This window comes from Marmota flaviventris, unplaced genomic scaffold, assembly GCF_047511675.1.
Source record: "Marmota flaviventris isolate mMarFla1 unplaced genomic scaffold, mMarFla1.hap1 Scaffold_534, whole genome shotgun sequence".
Classification (NCBI taxonomy): Eukaryota; Metazoa; Chordata; class Mammalia; order Rodentia; family Sciuridae; genus Marmota; species Marmota flaviventris.
The window spans coordinates 3,038-10,362 of record NW_027288341.1 but is presented as its reverse complement, the minus strand read 5'-3'; positions in this window follow the sequence as shown (position 1 = coordinate 10,362).

Below are 7,325 nucleotides of genomic sequence, written 5' to 3'. Positions count from 1 at the left end.
TCTTATATGTAATTTTGTATAACGATGAGGGTCTCCTTCCATTTCCATGCAATTTCCCTTCTCTCTCCCTTTCCCTCCCACCTGTCATCCTGGTTTAATGTTAATCTTCTTCTCATGCTCTTCCTCCCTGCTCTGTACTTAGTTGCTCTCCTTATATCAAAGATGACACTTAGCATTTGTTTTTTAGGGATTGACTAGCTTCGCTTAGCATAATCTGCTCTAGTGCCATCCATTTCCCTGAAAATGCCATGATTTTGGGAAGAAACCCCCTAAAGTAAAAATGCCCAATAAAAACAACACATAAGGGGCTGGGATTGTGGCTCAGCAGTAGAGTGCTCACCTTCCATGTGCAAGACCCTGGGTTCAATCCTCAGTACCACATAAAAAATAAATAAGTGAAATAAAGGTATTGTGTCCACCTACAGTTAAAAAAATACATAAAAAAAAACAAAAACATAAGGTACAAGGTGAGAAACTAACCTTTACCTCAGAGCAAAGACTGTCCAAGGAAGGGGGCATGAATCTTGTCCTTGCAAAGACACACAGAGCACTCCTAGGCTCATCCCCACCCTGCTGAGTTGTTTATCTACAAATAACAGGAGAGATCTGCTGTGCCTGGTGTCCCTGACTCAGTCAGGCTAGGTGGGGATCCATAGCAACCCCCTAGCAGCCACCAATCAGCATGAGACAGGGAAAATACCTGAGATGCTAGATGACCTTCCCAGTACTTTATGGTGGTTGATAACATTTTGGGAAATCATATAGTTCAGCACATACTCCCCTCATGGCCTAAGCCAATCTGTTCAAATGAATCCCCATCTTGTACTAACCAATCACCCTTATCCAACTTGTTCCCACCAGTGAATATGCTAATCATGTTTTAGAGTTGTTTATGATTTGCCAAGAGATGTTATGATGTATGTGGGGTATCTGCCTTCCCCAAAGAGTGTATAAAACTGCTGCAAACCCCGGGCTCAGGGCCTCTAAGCCACCAGTTGCTGTGTGTGTGGAGGACTGAACTAGCTCACAATAAAGACCTATTTGCTGTATACATCTATCTTGGTCTCTGGTGGTCTTTTGGGGGTCCCGCATTTGAGCATAACAGTCTCTCCTGAAACCCATGGGAAAAGAAGACAGCACTCCAGTTCTCTAGGACTGCAGTTTCATAGCACAAAAAGTTGCAAAAGCGGGGTGACTTGAGAACTTACACGGATAACAGGGTTTTGACAAGCATAATACAAAAGCATGTAGTAGGTTAATGGTCTAAATGGTTCAGCACTTAGGGAGTAAGTTTAGATCACAACATCAGAATGTATGATGCACCACTAAAGTTTCAGAGTGAGTTGTTATTTGGTCAGGGAAAGCCAGAATTTATGAGTCATCACTAAAGTTTCAGGGAGGGTTGTTATCTCATTGGGGAAAACCAGACATGGGTGAGTTCAAGGCACTGGCAGGCATTTCAAGCAAGTTTACAAATCACAGTAATTTATAATGAAGCAGAAATTAACTTTTCATGCCTTTGTGATGAGATGGCTTCCAATCTTAAGAGGAAATTAGGCTGGATTTTTCACTTGCTATAGCCATAGCTTTTAAAGTATATGTTTCATACTTTAACAAGCATGAGCATTAAATTATTAATATTAATTATTACTAATTTTTTAAAAGACTGAGTAAAAGAGGAATTAAGATATTTGTTATTAAATGCATAAAAATTTTGATTAATATATTGATAATATAAACGTGGAAAATTTTGACAATGATAAAAAGACATTTAATATAAGGGCTTCAATACTATAAGTCCCTCATGTTCAGTGGGTCAGTCCTTCAATGATTTTTTCATTTTTTTAGGTCATTTTAAATTACACTTCTGCAAATCTTTGTTAAGTATACAAATTAAAGATTTTGTATTTTGTAAAGTAGAAAAATGGCAGATTTGAGCTCCTGTCAGGATTTTAAAACTTATAAGCCATGTGGGGCATCTTAGCACTTTTTTTTTTTTTTTCATATTTGCACACAGTCCAATTCTAGAGAGGAATGAGTTGGAGATATAGTCTACTGTCCTGAGCAAAAGAGAAGTTGCCTTAGGCTATTTCTAAATCTTTTAACTTTTCTAACTTTTCAGAATTTTTTTGTAATTTAAAAAAATTATTTATTTTAAGAAATGAATTGCTTTAAATTAATCATTTATCTTTCCTGCATTATTTTTCACTTTCTTTGATTTTTTTTTAGAAGAACTAACAGAACAGAATTCCAAAAGTGTTCCATGTAAATTTAAAGGTATGTGTCTAATGATCAAGATAGAAAGCAGAAGCAAAACATCATCTAGTTTGATGATTCTGCCTCAAACTAGAGAATTACTTATTTATTTCTGCCATTATTCACTAGGTTCCTGAGGTTGCAGAAATCACCAAACAACAAAGAGAAAAGTCTTATTAGTTTGTTTTTCACAACCAATTCAAGCTAAAATACACTAGAATCAGTGTAGTTTAAGACCAAAGTGTTTCTAAATAATAAAATATGTATACATAAATATATAAATAAATATAAAATAAAATATTAGATAGATTTTTTTTCCCTGAATAATCATCTTGTACATATTTCCCTTTAGACACAGTTCTGGGAACAAAGTGTCACAAATAAGACATGGATCCTACATTGCTACACAGAATAATTAAGGCACATACTAAGAGCTTGGTATAAAACTTGGCACAGAGACGTAAATAACTAGAGAACACCATAAAAAAATTATACGTAAATGCTAAGCAGTAAATTCATAGTCTTTAAGTACATGAAGAGACAAGTTATCATAGCAAATTTTATAACTCAGTTGCTGCTAATATACAGATAGAGATATTTATTAAGAGATGGTTTTATGCAGATTTTTAGTTTAAAAAGGGAAAGATCAAATAATGTAGGTGATTTAAACATGAGCAATAATATTTTTTTGCATTCAGTACCTTTTTCACAGATATATGAATTATAATTAATTCCAACCAGTAAAATGCAGAAATAGTGTAAAGATTACTCACTATTGGTAAAACTACTTAAAAAGAGAACCAAAATTTCCATTCCTGTCCAAATGTTTATTCCCTGACAAAAAGACTGCTTCTTTTGAACCATTCTGTAGATATGATTTTTTTGTAATAAATATTTTGGTGATATTTTTTGCATATTACTTAATATATTTATGCTTCACATTTTATCTTTTTTCCTATTTTACTACCTATATTCTGAAAGAAAAAATTTCTAACTCCTAAACTCCCTTGATATTTGAGCTATCTTTTAATTTTTAAGCTTATATTATTTCTTTAATGAATACTGTGCTTTCAGGAAAGAATGACTATTATTATGCATCTGGCTCATAAACAGGAGTTTTGTTGTGTTCTTTGGTTGTATTTAAAGTGAAGTTAAAAAAAAAGGTTAATGTTGAACCAAAACACAAAGAAAAGACCACCAACTCAAATTTTAAATCAAATTAAATCAAGATTGTATCGTGTACACAAAAGCTGGCCAGGACTGTCTCTTACAAGATCCCATGCTAGACATCATCCCCCTGACCTTCAGGAAAAAGTTTTTACAGCACAAAAGGTTACAAAGGAAGTGGGTGTCTAAGGTACTTACAGCTAACAAGATTTTGACAATCATAATACAAAGGCAGATAGCTGGTTAAGGATCTACATGGCTAACATTTCAAGGGAGGGAATAAATTCAGCTGCAGACATTAGAATTTATGAGCTGCCACTGAGATTTAGAGAGAATTGTATTTTGGTCAGTGGGAGCCAGGATTTATGAGGCACCAGTAAGGTTTTAGAGAGGGTTGATATCTGGTAAGGGATAGCCAGGCATAGGTGAATTCAAAACACAGGTAGAAATTGCAAGCAAGTTTAAAACATCAAAATATTGTCAGGCCAAAGAGAAATTTTAGTTTTCTTACAGAAAACAGAAATAAACTTTTTACCTCTGAAAGCTCTAAGATTTTTTTTTTTTTCTCACATCTAATGGCTTCTGGCATTCCTTTGTTTGTGACCATAAATGCTTCTCTTCTGTGTTTATGGGGCTTCCAAAACATAAAATATAGATAAGCCCTTCTCATAGGGAAGATGTTTCTAACATAGCAAGTAACTGCCCTTTAACCCACAGGGTCTGACAACCATATTATAGGATATGAAAGACCTCCAATATCCTTGTTCTCCCAACCATTGTTTGCAAAGATTGACAAAAGTCAATTCATTGCACAGAATGAGTGAGGTGAGTCTCTGCTCTGCAGTCCAGAACAGGTGGTAAAAGAGCCCCAAAGTGAGTTTAGGACAGGGCTTTACATGACATAGCTGACAAAATCCTAAAAACAAGAGAAAACATAAATTCAGAGACAACCATACCCACATAATCTCATTTGACAGAATTAAATTTATAAGAAGAACAGAGGACAGAGGCAAATCTAAAGGGATTTAACTATATTTTCTTTTTCTAAATTGCTATTAATATCTCCCACAATTATAGAGTTCTGGATCCCTCAGTTACTCCTTTATCATTACCTTCAACCTACAATGCATGAGGCACACTGAATTTACTCTCATACTCATGTATTTATCACTTATTTTTTCAATAGAAATGCATATGTATATGAATATATTTTTCCCACATTTCCAAGATTCTACCCTGAAAATTTCTGTGATATCACTTCCCTGAAATGCATTTTCATTATTTCATGTCAGTTCATCTAAGTATTCCATATCATGCGTTGGAAAAGATGAGACAACTCTAAGGCCCTTCTTATTTGACTATTTATAAACTATAATTAAAGGTCAATCTTAGTACCTCCACAGAACTTAAATCTCATTCACCTTTCTCATTCATAGTGTTTTATTATTTAAGTAGGTAGTAGAAATTTTATTTTGAAGAAGAGTAAATGATTTAAAGCCATTCAGTGTACTTTAGAGGATCCCAAAAATCTACATTTGTAGTTCTTAAACAACCTTATCACTGAAAGATCTGGATTACACTCCAGGTTGGACACTGATACTATGCTTCCATGGGAAATGGTATCTTGGTTGTGAATATTGTCCTTTCCCTTTCCCCTATAGTCTTGGAAATGTGTGAATTGTAAACTTTTAGAATCATTATTTTCAACACACTTAGCATGGAACCATTTGATAATAGGAGACATCTACATTCTGAAAAAAAGAAGACCCTTCACCAAGCCCTAAAGAAGTGATAAAATAATCTCTGGAAAAAAAATAACAGTCATCCATTAGATTATTTTTTAAAAAATACTAAGAATAAATTTAGTTAGCAATACATTACTGTACTAGGAAAAGTGATATAAATGCAATTTTTAAAGTTGTTTCTGACTACTACAAAGAGAGTATAAAAAGCTGGGTACATGGACTGGAGTTGTGTCTCAGTGGTAGACTACTTTGCTAGTATGTGCAAAGCGCTGAGTTTGGTTCTCAGCAATACATATAAAGAAATCTTTTATTTTGTCTTATTTTTTAAATACATGACAGCAGAATGCATCGCAATTCTTATTGCACATATAGAACAATTTTTCATATGTATATTCACATCATAAGTATGTTCACATCAATTCCTATCTTCATATATGTACTTTAGATAATAATGTCTATCACATTCCACAATCCTTGCTAATCTTTACACAACACTCCTACATTGGCTACTTCACATAAACTTGCCTCAGGGATTTAATGCATTAATCAAATAGATTTTCTGCAGCCTATGCAGAAAATGTTGGAATGGCTATTATAAAAATCTAAAATTGTCATGTATGGTGGCATATGCCTGAAATTCTAGAAGCTATGAAAAATGATGCAGGAGAATTGTTAGTTCAAAGACAGCCTCATTAACATAACAAGGCTACAATCAACTTAGTGAGAGCCTGTCTCAAAATATAACATAAAAAGTAATGTGGATGTGTCTCAGTGGTATGTACCCCTGGGTTCAATATTCAGCACCAAACCAAACAAAACCAAGTAAATATCTCATAATTAATAGGGATTCCAGGGTACACAAATATGTAAAAATATTGATGACAATATAAAACCAATAAATATATTTTTTATAAAAGTCTTAAGGTTCTTTAAAAGCCCAAAATAAAAATGCCACATAATCCACTAGTAATAATTTGGGGTAGCAGTGCAAAGTTCTACATGCCTGAACTCCCAGTGGCTTAGGAGGATAAGAGGTAGAAAACTAGGGGTTTATTCTCAAGTTAAAGTCCAGCCTCAAGAACTTGGCAAGGTCCTAAGAAACTCAGTAAAACCCTCTCTCAAAAATAAATAAATAAATAAAAGTGTTCGAGACTGGGTATGTAGCACAATGGTAAAGTGCCCTGGGGTTAATCTCTATTATTTAAATAAATAAAAAGATATAAATAATAATTCTTGGTAAAAAAAAAATGTCAAACAATCCACTAATAATAACTTTGGATATATATGTAAAGGATTTGAATCCTTTTGTTAAAGATATTGCCACATGTCTATTTTTATTGTATCTTTATTCACAGTATCTAATAAAAGGAAACAAATGAAGTACCTTTTAGATAGAAAGTATATCAGAAAATGCCTCCCAGGTGCAAAGCATCCAATTAGTCCATCCCTTCAGAAGCTCACACTTAAAATTCAAACTGGTCCCTAGAAGGCAAGACTCAGAGAGTGATGTTTTCTAAATACTCCAAAAAAAAAAAAAAAAAAAAGGAATCTCTGGAAACCTTGTTTCAGATATTCTAAAACTCAGAACTAGGTCATATGGGAGGTCAGAATGTGAACACAACATATAGTAGATTCTTTAATGGGAAATCTTAACTCAGACACTGTCATAACTGAAAGAAGTGTTAGAGATAAAAAAAATAGATTCTGTTTCACTGATTTCTGGGTTATGGATTCAAATCAAACATATACTAGAAAAAAGTTAAGGCTACTGGTTAAAATCTATGTAAAACAGGTATTAAAAATGTACCAGGGGCTGGGTGTGTTGGTGCAAGCCTGTAATCCCAGTTGCTGAAGAGGCTGAGGAAGATGTATCAAAAGTTCAAAGCCAGCCTTAGCAAAAATGAGGTGCTAAGAAACTCAGTGAGATCTTGTCTCTAAATAAAGCAAAAACAAAAAACAAACAAACAAACAAAAAAAACCCTGTGTTGGGGTTTAAGTGTGCAGAGTTTAGCTCCCTCAGGCCTGACATTTTGCAAGAGCTGTGGCTGTGATTTAGGTCAGCTGAGGCAAACCTCAGCTAGGAGGAGGAAAAGTTCTCTTCCCCTTATGGCAAGTCACAAGTTCTGCATGGTTTGGCCAAGAGGAAGAAGCTTCCTG